Source organism: Asparagus officinalis, chromosome 1 (assembly GCF_001876935.1).
Source record: "Asparagus officinalis chromosome 1, Aspof.V1, whole genome shotgun sequence".
NCBI classification, from domain to species: Eukaryota; Viridiplantae; Streptophyta; class Magnoliopsida; order Asparagales; family Asparagaceae; genus Asparagus; species Asparagus officinalis.
The window spans coordinates 110,615,127-110,630,054 of record NC_033794.1 but is presented as its reverse complement, the minus strand read 5'-3'; the positions used below and the strand labels follow the sequence as shown (position 1 = coordinate 110,630,054).

General features: G+C 35.9%; 1 long non-coding RNA gene across 6 annotated transcripts; it reads right to left on the bottom strand.

Moving 5' to 3' along the window:
- LOC109828960 lies at positions 825–13,532 on the bottom strand. 6 transcript variants are annotated; one of them, XR_002243907.1, is made up of 4 exons: positions 13,176–13,532; positions 13,050–13,096; positions 3,766–3,844; positions 825–1,182 (listed from the first exon to the last, which is right to left on the bottom strand). It is a non-coding gene; the product is annotated as an uncharacterized LOC109828960 (long non-coding RNA). The 6 variants fall into 6 exon arrangements; XR_002243905.1 differs by lacking the exon at positions 3,766–3,844; XR_002243908.1 differs by lacking the exon at positions 3,766–3,844 and having other exon boundaries at positions 13,202–13,532.

Here is a 14,928-nt window from a genome sequence, read left to right as displayed (position 1 = left end):
TTATCATTTTAATTTCTATGATTTTTTGTATTTGTAAATTATACAATTACAATGATTAATAATATGATTGTTTTTATCAAAATTTCGTTTAATTTTTTGCTATGTATTCTTGAAATAAAAAAAGCAAAAAAACGGGCCGACCTAGTGCCCGACCCGCTCAGGCCCGAGCCCGGGCCCGACCAGGGCCAACCGGGTCCAAGTCCGGGCCCTGGTTTTGCCCGGCCCGTTTGGACATGCCTAAGCACACGTGTAAACATATACATAAATATAAGAGTGTGTGTCATATTAGAACCTAAGTTCTTTCTTAATTTTGTATCAGGCCCCCAAATCTTCTTGTTTCTAGTTTACACCAGATACCTATTAATTCTTTTAAATAACATCCCCAAACCTATTAATTATTTATATTAGACCTTAAATTCTTCATTAATGTCATATTTAGCCCCCAAATTTTCATAGTTCTAAATTATACCATCAAATCTATTAAGTTAATTTATATAACAACAAATGTTGATTAGCTACAATTCAATCTAACCAGGGGATGTTATTTAAAACAAGTTAATAGATTTGGGGTCTCATGTAAAATAAGGAAAGAATTTAGGGTCTAGTATGACAAAAACTCAGAATATAATTATATCTATAGTAAAAGTTCAAAACCTCCAAATTTCAGAATCACATTCAATATATCAAAATGGTTCACCAAATCATTAGTAATTAGTGTTCTTCTAATATATATCAGGTCATCCGCTTTTGTGTTCCAGACAGGGGATGCACCAAAAATCAGGGCATATGAATTGGCCACAATTCAGAGGAGAGGGATTATATAATATGCACAATACAATTTCCAAAATTGGCATAAATGATGAATTGGAAAATTTTACTCAAACAAATAAATAAAGAAACAAAAGCACCATTATCCTCTAACAAAAGCACCATTATACTCTAATAAAACCGTGTTCTGCACAAATACAAATGCTAGCGTATAAATATCAGCTTGGAATCATAACTGCAGCGTTTGTGGAGTGAGATTAAAACCTGAATCTGATAGATTCCCCAGCTTTTGAAATTCTAATATGCTATCTGCAAGTTGCTATGGAGAACCTCACAAGCGGCAAGTCGATGCCCCTTTATTCACATCCTCAAAGAACCCTGAAAGCAGCTCCTCTGATGTTGGAAAAGAAAGAGCTGATGCAAAGAGAGATTACTTTAGAAGAAGCATTTGTGCATATAATAATACTCCCCTCCCGTAGGCCTTACATATCAATAGATTCTTCAACAATTATCACAATATGAAATAACTGATTATATTCCTCCATAAAAATATTAAAAGGAAAAGGAAAACAAAGCTGATTCTAGTCCATGAGCCTAGGTTTCTGATATGGAATATCATTGAAAAATGATGTACAATTCCAATAACCTCTAGGCTTTGGAAAAAAACCATGTTATATTATTATTATATATCTCTCTTTGTTGTCACAAGCACTGTCCGTATCCATAAATGTTCAATAGAAAATGCAAAGTCTTCATGTCGGTTTCAGGTGTTTATAATGATAAGAATCCTATTTCGACCCAAGTTGTATAGCATTAAAAGTAATCTCTTTTCCTATGGTGTGGCGGGTTTGGATCCAAGAAGAAAATGAACCAAGCTGCCCCTATCTAAGAAGTTGACTGGGGCAATAGACTTAACACTATTACAAAGTGGTCCTTTAGAACACTTCCGCCGAAATTTAGAATCCTTATCATCTCCAGTCCAGCAGTAAGCGTGGATTCCCTCACTTTCTATCTCGAAATCTTGGTATCAGTCTTCAGCACTGTGGTCCCCCTCCACAAGTTGGAGGAATCTAGTGGTGGTCTGCATATCTATCTATCTCAATGGAATTTCTATATGTCCCCATTTGCAAAGATTCAATGCCATGACACAAGCAGGGAAAGGCGAGAAGATACGTTCTGACTTTAACTGTTCACGCACACCAAATATAAATGCCTAGTTTATGGCGGCACTTAAACCACTCGGTTCAACAGAAAGTCATAGAAGCTAGCCATGCGCATCAATTACTGCCTTTTCAGGAATCTTGGAGCAGGGGGGAAGATACTCATTTTCAGAGAGGAAGAGGATGGAAGTATTTTTCCAGGACTCTAGATTCCCAGGGACAAAACAACCAGAATCCATCAATCTTGCCACCAGAAAGACAGATATTTGTTCGAGTTCATGGTGTGTTCAACCAATCATGAAGAAAGCAGAGAATCAGTTGATAATGGATCTGTGGTTTTAAATGGTTGGATAAGATATGATGCAATTATTGTGGAAAAGATGAGAACAAGAATAGAATTTTACTACACAAACACTTTGGAAAGGCCTAGCTATTCCTCTTTGGTATGTGTTCTCATAACCAAGCTTTCAGATGGTCAAAGAGCCCCCCATAAGCCAAAAGCTTGACAGGAGATAAGATATGCAAATCTTGAGATACCATGCTGCATCTTTTACCTGTTACTAGTTCGCATCTTTAAAATTCTTGGGGACGTCCCATCTGTATATAAAGTGGCATCTCTTCCGACATCGGGAGGACTGAGTAATTTTACTCAACGTTAGAGAAAACAAAGCTGTTATAGTTTTAGTAGTTTCTGTTCTCTAAGATATCTATTTGCAAATGGAATAAGGAATAAATCCGTGAAGAACAAGAAACAATGGCAAGAGAAGTTCCAGCAAAATAAAGCTTCAGTTTTGATGTCCAAATCAGACAAGTTCAAGAAACAAGGATCAATAGAACTTACTAAAACACAGTTTGACATCTAGAGAAATGGAAAAATAAACTTAGTGCTGCCATTATTATTCTCGAAACAGGCACTGAGCAACACTTAAATATATGGATACCATGAGATTAAAAGTAAGAAAAAATGACGAACAGATGATAAATGAACATACAAAACCATGGATGATAGCTTCACCCTTGTATTGCATAATATTTTTAGCATGTACTTCAATTGTCTAGTTTCCAGAAGGTTTTTGAATCTAACGCGTGCGCCACAAAATATATTATCTGAGGCATATTGGTATAAAATTAAATAATATTTGAAAAAGTAAACACATTCCAATTACAAAAAATAACAGATTATCCCGAACTAGTACGCATATGCAAGATTATAAATCATATCAGTACCCAAAAAATCTTGAATTACATTGTACTACAGGTTAACAGAGGGGGAAAAACTGGAGACAGGAGTAAACTGTCGTGAGACATCATACTGAACCAAGAGCTGGGAAGAGCTATTAATGTTTAAAACTCATATACAACCTTATTGTTAAAAGTTAAAACCAACAGACATAGTTATCCAGTGCCCTAAACTAAATTCTGATATATTGCTACTTTGATGCTCTCTGTCACAAATTTCTCTGAAATATCAAATATTGGCTTTCCAGGACTCTAATAATTAATAATTTTGATGATCAGGCTCCCAGTAACAAAACCAAGGTACACTTGACATCAAATTAAACATCACCTCTATATCAAGAGTGAAAGCTGCAATGGACTAGCAAAAGTAGTTCTGTCACTGACAAAGACATCTGCAAGGGGGTGCTAGCTAAAAGAGCTAGGCACTGATGGACTATGGAAATGTAACATATATTTTTCCAACACAATTAACTTCAATCCTAAAAGGTAAGAGAACGGATAATTTTAGTTAACTCCTGTAAAACCTATATGAGAACAAGTTATTCATGATTAAATTCTTGATGTTCAGGTATAGCACTTTATCAGGCAGATAGATCACCTATGATGTCATCATTGTCTTGAGTAAATGGGAACTTCTATGAACTTGTGGAAGTACTTATTTCATTGGCAGAGACATCCTGCACGCAAATATAATACAGAAAAGCTAGATAGCTCATCAACTAGAGAAACCAATTTGGTCCAACACAATTAAGTTCAATCCCAAAAGTTAAAATCACAAATGATTTTCAGTAACTTCATATCGAATAATGAGGTATATGTGATTCATGATTCAATTTCTTATATTCCATATCACACTTATTATCAGGTAGATACTTTTGGTTTGTTAGATTCTTAATTTCTTAAACATTAAAAGAAGCACGAACTAATTTACATCAGTACATATTCATGACCTATTGAAAATAAAACATCACTGGACTAATATCTCTTGCTTCGAAGGGATTCCTATTGCTCCATACAGTTACAGAGGTTTGCTAATCAGAACACAAGAACTTAATGCTACAGATAATAACCAAAAAGCTCATTAATCCTAACTAACATGCAGAGAAGAATTTTCATTCAAAAAATCAAAATAAAAAACATTTAGAAAGAATGGATTTCAAGGTTTTGCCTTCAGAATACCAGTTGGGCCTTGTGATTGTTGTTCAGGATTCGCTTGAAAAAGATGATGAATCGACCAACATAGCGTGATTTCAAAGCTGATAACATGAGTGACACGAAGAACATGGTAAAAAAAAGAGTGGACAATTGCAACACAGAAACACTATATTCAATAAGTATGATGTAGTGACTTAGCAACCACTATTTCCAGGGGAATGAACCTTCGTAATGATGGTTTAAAATGCCAGCTTTAAGATAGTTTCATGTAGATGTTAACATATTGAAATAGGGCTAATTGCACAGAGATCACCTGTACTGTCGTGCTTTGGAAGTTATTACCCCAAAAGTTTGATTTTGGCAGATAGACTACTTGGGTGAAATTATTTTTGACTTTTTTTTACCCTGGGTGGTAAGTATTATTCCTAGGTGTATTATTCCTAGGTGAAATTAGTGAGCCTATCTGATGCAAAACGATGACATGGGGTCTGTCGGAATCAGCGATCTAAATCGAATAACGCACCATTTTACCAAAAATGATCATCTTCGGCAGGAAATTAAATTCAAAACGATTAATGTGACAGATGGATTTTAATAAAATTTGCATCAATAATCATGAACAATTCCAATCTCAAACAATATAACTGTTGTATTCATTATCATTTCGCAAGTTCTAAAAATCAATATCAGATCTGTAACAGCCACATGTTCAGTTGCTCTCTACTCACAAGTATAATCTCAGCAGTGAATATAAGATAAGAGTTTAGAGATGGTATACTCATGCACTTAACTAACAAAATAAAATTAACAGAAAAATAATGGACGAAAGAAAACGGAACCTTCGTCGGTCTGAACAGACTCGACGTGAGAGACCTCTGGAGGTGGTACAACGACAACGGTGAACTGAACGACGATGACGAAGCGGAATCCGATAACGACGAGTGCGACAGTGTTGAAAAACGAGGCGAGCGTCAGCGAACTGGATGACGACATGTGCGACGACGTTGAACTGGACTATTAAGTGGCGATGGGTCGACGGGTCGATGGGTGAACTGGCGATGACAAACGGCGTCGACTAAGCGATGACCACGGCATGCGAACTAATGACGACGAGGGCGACGATGAGGACGACGACGTCGACTAGATGACGGCGCAGGCGATGGCGTCAAGCGGGAAGATGATGACGGCGGTGACGTCGAACTAAACAGTGATGCGACGACGAGTCGAGAGTGAGATGATAAAGCTGAGGGCAGCGGTGCCTGTCGGGTCGAGACTCATGGTAGGTGTCGGGATGAGGTCGGCGGGGCGTTGGGATGCTTGGGAGTGGAGAGTGGGATTGCTGGGGGCTGCTCAGAGTAGGAGTGGTGGCTGGTTGAGAGGGATGAAGAGGAGTTGGGAGCTAGGTTTGGAAATTGTTGACGTGGGGAGAGAAGAAATTTGACGGCTGTGTATGAGGAGAAAAATGGTTTGTCGGTTGTTTGTGGCAGAGGAGAACAATTTGGCCTAGGGTTTCACACATGAGGCCTAGGGTTTCACATCCAAGGCTTCACACCAAAATTTAGCTAACAAATATTTCTTTATTTAATAATTCATTGCCTTTCAATAGTCTCGTACAACCTTATTTATAAAGAAAAACTACATGCAGACAACGTGTAATAAGAAATATAAACAAAACAACAATCCCTCAAATCACTCAACTAAATTTCAAATTTCAAAATTTAAATTACAAAATTCAAAATACAAAACTCAAAATTCAAATTTAAAAAAAAAAGAAAGTCAACTAATCAAATATGAAAATTATCATTTCTTATCCTAATCATTCTTCCCGGGTAGGAGAAAACTCGACTCCGTTGAGTTAGTTGCAGAAACTTGTCATCTTCAATATACTTTGTCTACATCTTAATTTGTCGTCAGTTACTTTCCTGCATCTCAATCATTAGCTAGATTGCATTGAAAATTCACCATCTAAAATATTATTAAAATTCATTGCTGCATGGGTGAATATATAGAAGTGAGGTAAAGTGAAAGAACTCTCAGAAACAATGGATTAGGGTCAGGCTTATATCAGTGGACTGGCAATAACATTGTGAACTATTTAATCAATCAATATTGAAAATAGAACTATGACCAAATCGATAATATAAATGTTGTCATTAATTATTTTAAGAGTTGAAAAAGTTCATAAATATCATGTTAAACCTTAAACAGTTATAAAGAAATCGTATTGGATAATTCCAAACCATCTAAAATATCAGCATTAACAGTTTTAAAATTATATCCTGACTCTATATCATACATTTCAGTTAACAATGTATTTATTCAAATTAAATCACTGATTCCCTAATATATGACCAATGCAATTCAAAAACTAATGTGAATCAACTCAAATGATTATGGTGAAATACAGACTCGAACAATGCGATTAATGACAGATGTAAACTCAACGAAATGCTTAACATGTATGACGTCCTCTATCAAAGGGAATGATTAGGTGTTCCTTCGTTAATATAAATAACAACTTTCCTATTCTAGCAGTGATAGTGAAGAACATGCAAACAAATGCGTGAAGGAGTGTTTTTGTGCACTTAACATGAGAGAAAAAGGAAATGAAAACACTCATGCTAAAACTTGTATCCCTAATCACTATATTTACCCAAAATGGATCAGTGTATGTGTGAGTGACTGTCGGGATAATGCATGGGGGTTTGAAATCCAATATGGTAGTTATTTTACAATGCTCGGTTTGGGATTCAACTTCCATACAGATATCTGAGTGACTCACTTTAGAAACCAAATCAAGAACGCAGCGGAAAATTTCTTTGTACACGACAGAAAAACTATCGCAAGAAAACTTGTATAATTATTGGGTTTATACCAATGAACAAAAAAAATACAACTTAAACAATGAATTAATAAGTGGAAAAAAAATTCTAGAAAAAGAGAAGGGATCTCTTGCTTTAGATATGCTAGAAAAGAGGACCAGATTGTGTGATGATGAAAATGAAGAAGAATACTTACCCAAAAGGTATGATCCTTTTTTGAACGACCAGATTGTGTGATGATGAAAATGAAGAAGAATACTTACCCAAAAGGTATGATCCTTTTTTGAACGGGTGGGTGTCATGTTTGTCTGGGAGGATTTCACGGGAAACATCAACAACGTTTTTAATCACTGGAGGGAGTTCAGGAGGGGTTGGATCTTTAATTTCATGAACAACTTCAGGGATAACATCAATGAACTCTGTGATCGGAGGGGTAGCTTGGGGAATAATCGGAGTGTTATCATTGTATGAAACTTCAGTCAACTCCACAATTGTAGGGGTCGTTTCAGAAGAAATAGAAGTGTATGGTTCTTTAATTTTATTATCCCGGATTTTCTTGTTAGAGTTAGATTCTGTCAAATCTATGGTCTGGTTAACGGTTTCCTCAATAATAGATTTTGATTCCGTTATAGACGGCTTATTAATTCTAACTCTGAAAGGGGTTGTACAGATGGTAACAACGTGATCATATCCTTGACAATTGTAACACTGAATTATTAGGCTAAGTTTGGAGAAATCTCTCTCTGACTCATTACCCTTGGGATCGATTCTGGACTGTGAAGAACTAGGGTTAAATCGACTCAGAGGCTGACTAGAGGTAGTGACACGGAAAGACTAGGAGGAATAAGTTCAAAAATCCTGACTCCTATGAGATTGATGGGATTTGGCTTCATCTAGATCTTGAACTAAGGCGTAAGCTATCTTAAGAGTGTCTACTCTTCTAGCAAAGAGTTTGGTTTAGAGGTCACTTCTCAATCCGGCTCTAAACTTTAACAAGACTTTCATTGGTGCCTCTTGTTCAATGGTGTTGCATCGAGTAAACAATTCATCAAATTAAGCAACGTACTCTTTTGTAGATTTGGTTCCTTCAATAAGATGATGTCACTTGTCGAGCAATCTATGATAGAACGATGGCGGGAAGTATTTCGTTTTAAGTTCGTCGATCATTTCTCGTCAAGTTAAAATCGGTAATTCACCTCTAATATGTCTTAACATTTCGATGTTGGATCAATATTAGCAGACGGGTCCGGTGAGTTTTATCGCGGTAAACTTGACTTTTTACGGTTCTGTCAGGACGCACCAATTGAAATAGCGATCCATGCTCTTCAGCCAGTCCAAAAAAGTTTTTGGGTCGAACTTACCATCAAAGGTTGGCGAATCAGGCACAGGTTGAGATAAGGGTCGATGAACGATGTGCCCATGACCTTGACCTTGCAGAGGCGGAGTTGTAACACGCGCTTTTCCTAGCTTAGTGTGTGTCTCGCTGGTTGCATTTTGGAAGGTCTCACGGGTAGCTCTGCTCTCTTGGGCTACGGTATCAAATCGTGATGCTAGTTCAGCGAATTTCTTAAGGAGTTCGGACTCTACATGGCCTGACATGTTTGACTCATTAGTTGACTCACTTGACTCTCCCAATCGGTAGGGTAGATCCGTGCGAATGGGTATGCACTAACAGCTAAATGAGATGAATGTATGTACTAACAGCTAAATGAGATGACTAATTTTTTTTATCGAATAAAGACTCAACTAAAATAAAAAATTTCTAACCTAGAACCATACTCTTGATACAAAAAATGATGTGAAACGATGACAGGGGGTCTGTCGGAATCAACGATCTAAATCGAATAACATACCGTTTCGCCAAAAATGATGATTTTCGGCAGGAAATTAAATTCAAAATGATTAATGTAACAGATGGATTTTAATAAGATTTACATTAATAATCATGAATAATTATAATCTCAAACAATATAACCACTATATTCATTATCATTTCGCAAGTTCTAAAAATCAATATCAGATTTGTAACAGTCACATGTTCAGTTACTCTCTACTCACAAGTATAATCTCAGCAGTGAATAGAAGATAAGAGTTTAGAGATGGTATACTCATGTAATTAACTAACAAAATAAAATTAACAGAAAAATAATGGACGAAAGAAAACGGAACCTTCGTCGGTCTGAACATTAACTAACAAAATAAAATTAACAGAAAAATAATGGACGAAAGAAAACGGAACCTTCGTCGGTCTGAACAGACTCGACGTGAGAGACCTCTGGAGGTGAATAATGGACGAAAGAAAACGGAACCTTCGTCGGTCTGAACAGACTCGACGTGAGAGACCTCTGGAGGTGATATGACAATGGTGAACTGAACGATGATGACGAGGTGGAGATCCGATGACGACGAGTGCGACGGTGTTGAAAAACGAGGCGGGAGTCGGCGAACTGGATGACGACGTGTGCGACGACGTCGAACTGGACTATTAAGTGGCGACGGGTTGACGGGTCGATGGGTGAACTGGCGATGACAAACGACGTAGATTGAGCGATGACCACGGCGTGTGAACTAATGACGACGAAGGAGACGATGAGAACGACGATGTCGACTAGATGACGGCGCAGGCGATGGCGTCAAGCGGGAAGATGATGACGGCAGTGGCGTCGAACTGAACAGTGATGCGAACGACGACGTCGAGATGGTAGATGATGAAAGCGGTGAGGACACGGTGGCATGTCGGGTCGAGACTCGTGGTAGGTGTCGGGATGAGGTCGGCGGCGACGTTGGGATGCTTGGGAGTGGAGAGTAGGGATTCCAGGGGCTGTTCGGAGTAGGAGCGGTGGCTGGTTGAGAGGGATGTTGGGAGTGGAGAGTAGGGATTCCAGGGGCTGTTCGGAGTAGGAGCGGTGGCTGGTTGAGAGGGATGAAGAGGAGTTGGGAGCTGGGTTTGGAAATTGTTGACGTGAGGAGAGAAGAAATTTGGCTTCTGTGTATGAGAAAAAAAATTTGTCGGTTGTTTGTGGCAGAGGAGAACAATTTAGCCTAGAGTTTCACACCCAAGGCCTAGGGTTTCACACCCAAAGCTTCACACCAAAATTTAGCTAACAAATATTTTTTCATTCAATAATTCATTACCTTTCAATAGTCTCTTACAACTTTATTTATAAAGAAAAACTACGTGCAGACAACGTGCAATAAAAAATAAAAACAAAACAACAATCCCTCAAATCACTCAACTAAATTTCAAAATTCAAAATTCAAAATACAAACCTCAAAATTCAAATTTCAAAAATCAAAAATAAAAGAAAGTCAACTAATCAAATATGAAAATTGTCATTTCTTGTCCTCATCACTATCTGAGTGTAAAAGAGTCAAAAAATTCATCCAGGGGATATCTATCTGCCAAAACCAAACTTTTGATGCTACAAAGGGTCTATGTGAAGTTAACCCTTTAAAATAAATGCTAGTTGGAGGAAGATTTTTGATATGACTGAGGAAAGCGAAAGAAAATTGTTGCTCTAACTATATGAAACATATGAAGTATTGTATCATCCAGATTTTACTTCCTAGGTTCCCGTAGCATACACTAATTTTCTCCGCCTTATGATATCTTTGTTATGGAACCAACTCGTTAATTCTCATGAATCTAGACTTCACTCCCCCTTCATTCTTTTTCTTTTCTTTTTCCCCCTGGAGAATTAAATTTTTATTTTTTTCTCAAATGATGTGAACAACGATGAAAGAAGGTCATGGTGACTACAGATTTCCGCTTCAAAATGATATCTTAGCTTTGTGTTGTGAAAAGTATTAGCATGTCTACCAAGTTAAAAGAATTAACTGTTGTCATTTACTAATGTAATTTAAAAAACTAAATTATGATGGAAACTTAAGAAGTTAAACACTTAAACTGAAGGTAACTAGATTTATAACATATGCCATTATTCAACTAGATTCTTACAGTAAAGAAAAGCACGTGCTGATTAATCATTTGTCAATTAAGAACATGTTTTGTTGTTGCATTATACTTACGCCTCATCTAATATGTGGGAATGGGTGGGAACGTAATGTCATTCTCACTTCCCATCCCATTCATACCTACCAAACACGATAGACTTTTGGAAGCCTCATCCATTCCCTCATTATGTGAGAACAGGCATTCCTATTGAGTTAGCAGAGAATGGGCATTCCAACTTAAAGTAGAAATCAAAATGATAACACGAACTCTAAATATATCCTTTTTCTAAAACAAATATATACCCTTTTTTATGTATACAAAATAGATCTGATATCCTAAAATCACAACAAATTTTTTCTTTCATTCCTCTCTATCCTATTTCCTTCTCAACCCCTGCAACCACTTCTTTCTCTTTGTCAGGTCACAATTAACCACCGACAGTTGGCACCAAGTATCCTAGGTGATTGAGGATTTTTTTTTTACAAAAATATGTTTGGCTTCTATTCATCTTCGTATTTGTACGTGGCTTCAAGCTAAAATCACCAACTCTAGTTAATTGATGTGTGGCTTCAAGCATCTGTTGAAAAAGGGGGAAAACATGCAGGTACATAACTGACATGCATATTTATGGGTTAACACAATTAAAAAAAAGGTTTATGCATGAAGTATTGATTTTGATATTTTCCCCTAGACTTATTGGTAGATGGAAAAACATTGCATGGTAAGTTTGAAACGTGAAAATTTGACTATTTTTATAACAATTATTTTTTAAAAAACTTCAACTATTTAGTCATTTATCATTATAACGTTTTTTATCATTTAAAATTATATATTGTCATAAGGGGTATTATTAGAAAGTAAAATTTCATTCTCACTTCTTGTGAACAAATGATACCAAACATAGGAATGGAAATGAGATTTTCATTCCCGCTTCATTCTATAAATGCACCCAAACATGAGAATGGAATAGGCATTCTATTCCCACATTTGTTACATTACATTCTTTCCTTCACTTCATTGTCACTTGACTCCGTTCCCACATACCAAACGATACGTTAAGAGTACATCTAAATGACTTGCAAAATTTGACACAGTATGGGCAAATTTGAATGGTCTTATTTGACAACATACCAGGGACGGATCTACTTAGAGCAAAGTGGTGTCACATGACAACACTTCACTCCAACATCCTAAACACCCAAGCCCATTAATAATTAAAAAAATTCTCATCCCAACAAAACCTATTATCCTACTGCATCCCATTCCAACCCCACTAAATAACCTAACGAGTCATTAATTGTGTAAAATTTTTCGATCATAAAGAAGATAAGAGTATAATTAGTTAGGGATAGAGTTACAAGATAGCAGTGGTTAGCTAAGGTACTAGATTATTTACACGATGGTAATAGTACTCAACCCACAGAGATGTGAAGTCATCTAACATCCCTCCTCTTTAATGACTTTGAGCCTCATGTAGGGAATTCATGCGACAAGTTTATGTTTTGAGTTATTAATGTTATTTTATGTATTGAATTTAGTTTTTTTTGGCTTTGTGGGATTGAGATTGTTTGATCTTGCTACAGATTTGATTTTTTGCTCACAATTGAAAACTCGCTGGTGGGCATATATAAAATTTTCTCCATTAATTATCTTGTGACACCACTTTTAAGAAATTCTGGGTCTGCCACTGCAACATACAGTATATATGTTAATGTGCTCAGAAAGGGATTAACCACTGAAGAAATCAAACATAAATACAAATATCCAAATTGCTTCCTCAAACAGCAGAAATAACACAAAAAATAACATGAACAAGGTTATGTGCATCAGAAATTTCTCATTGCAAATCCAAGAAAACCCAACCCATACCATAAATCATCAAAATAAAATTTAGAGTACACAATCTACGTAAGTGAACAATGAAATGAGAAAATTGCCAGAGAAAAATACCAGAGCTCAGAACCTATCCGAGATCAAAGCAGTCCGAATCAAAATCCCTGACAAAAAAAATGTAAAGGGTTTCAAGGAAATGGCATACAAATCAAAGTAATAACAAATCAACATGGGAAGAATTACATAATAATGACAATAATGAGAGAGACCCATTGCTGTCTGAAACTAGCCATTGAGATAGATGAAAGTTATTTGTACTTCTGCAATAAATTTGAGGAGTTTCATTCATTGAGGCATAAGATCAAACAGGACAGCTGCATTTAGAAACATCCAAGTTTTGCTCCTCCGACTGGCAGAGCCTAACACAAAAATTAACATGAACACAGTTATATACATCTGAAATTTCTAGGTTTCTCATTAAAAATCCAATAAAAGCAGACCCATGTGTTTAACCATCAAAAGAAAATTCATAAACATGCATTCTTCTACTTAAAATGAACAATGCAATGAGAAAAACCGAAGAAAGTGTAGAGACGAGGGCTAGACTTTGAAAAGGCAAAAGCCCACTTAACAAATTTGATATGAGAATTAAAAAGGAGTCCATTGGGTATTGTGGCTCAGCTATTGGGCTCTTGCTGATGTTTATCTATAAAGGCCCATTTGTCAAAGGGAAACCACGAATCTAAAGTCTGTAATCTTGGCTAATTTAAGTTACATCAAATTAAACCTTCTAGTTACGTTAAATCATTAATATCTCAATATTATATCAAGTCATCTCATAAACGACGTGTGAAAATATTTCATATTTCTGGTCCAAAAACAATTTCTTTCTCAACTAGAAGATGTTGATTTTGAGAGGAGTAAACTACTATATATTAAAAAATAAAAAACTAAAGGAATGATTTGTGCACCTCTATTAATTTTTGCAAACTTTTAGTGTCTCTTTCATCTTAGTTTTTATTTATGCTTTTTTTACCCCCATCAATCTGTGAGTGATAAAACAACAAATATTATGATAGCGCTAACGAGTAAAAAAGATTATTATAAAGAAAGTGATTATCTATAAGTATTATGAAATTACATCAAACAAACATCGTTGTAATACTAATATAATGATAGTAACATAGTAAGCCATGATCATGGTGTGTATTTATTTTCACTTTTTAATTTTATATGTCTCACATCTCCCCATCTCATGTCAATTCTTCATCTCATAGGTTTTATGATCAAATATCTTCGTATAATTCACACAATTGCATACTAGTATATTAAAAATAAAAAGTTGCTTAATTATGTGTACCAATTTTATTCAATGGCAGGATGTGCCTTGTCTAGAATGTTTAAATGAAGACAATTAATGGAAGAGATAGAAAAACATCTATTGTACAATTACTAATTGATCCTTTCAATTATTATATTGCTTCCTTGTCATTAAAATGATTTAGAATGTTCTTGAACAAAGAAAGATAAAGGAAGAGAAGAAAATCAAAAAGGAAACTAAATATTATTGATAAAGTTACAATTGCACCCTTCAAATCTCATTATAATTTTTTTAATTTTCCTCACTTGATTTTTATATAGTAGTAGCGATGATATGTTATAAAATGAACATAAAGCTACAAGGTAGCTTTGAAAATAGAAAGAAACGCAAGGTTGGTGGGGGACCAACGCAAAGCGAAAGCTGAGCGTCAATTGGGTCCATCAAGCTTTGTTGGTAGAGGAAGTCATTGGGCATATATATCTTTGTAAGTGGATTATTTTTCGTGGCTAAGGGGGTGTTTGGTTCAATTTCTATAAATTATAGGAAATGTTTTCCATTTAAAATATGATTTTCTTGTATTTCTTAAAAAAATTATAGGAAAAGTTTTGAGAAATAAAAAAGTACCAATTTTCTTCTTTTTTGTACTTTGCTTGTTTGGTTCAAAACAAGAAAATA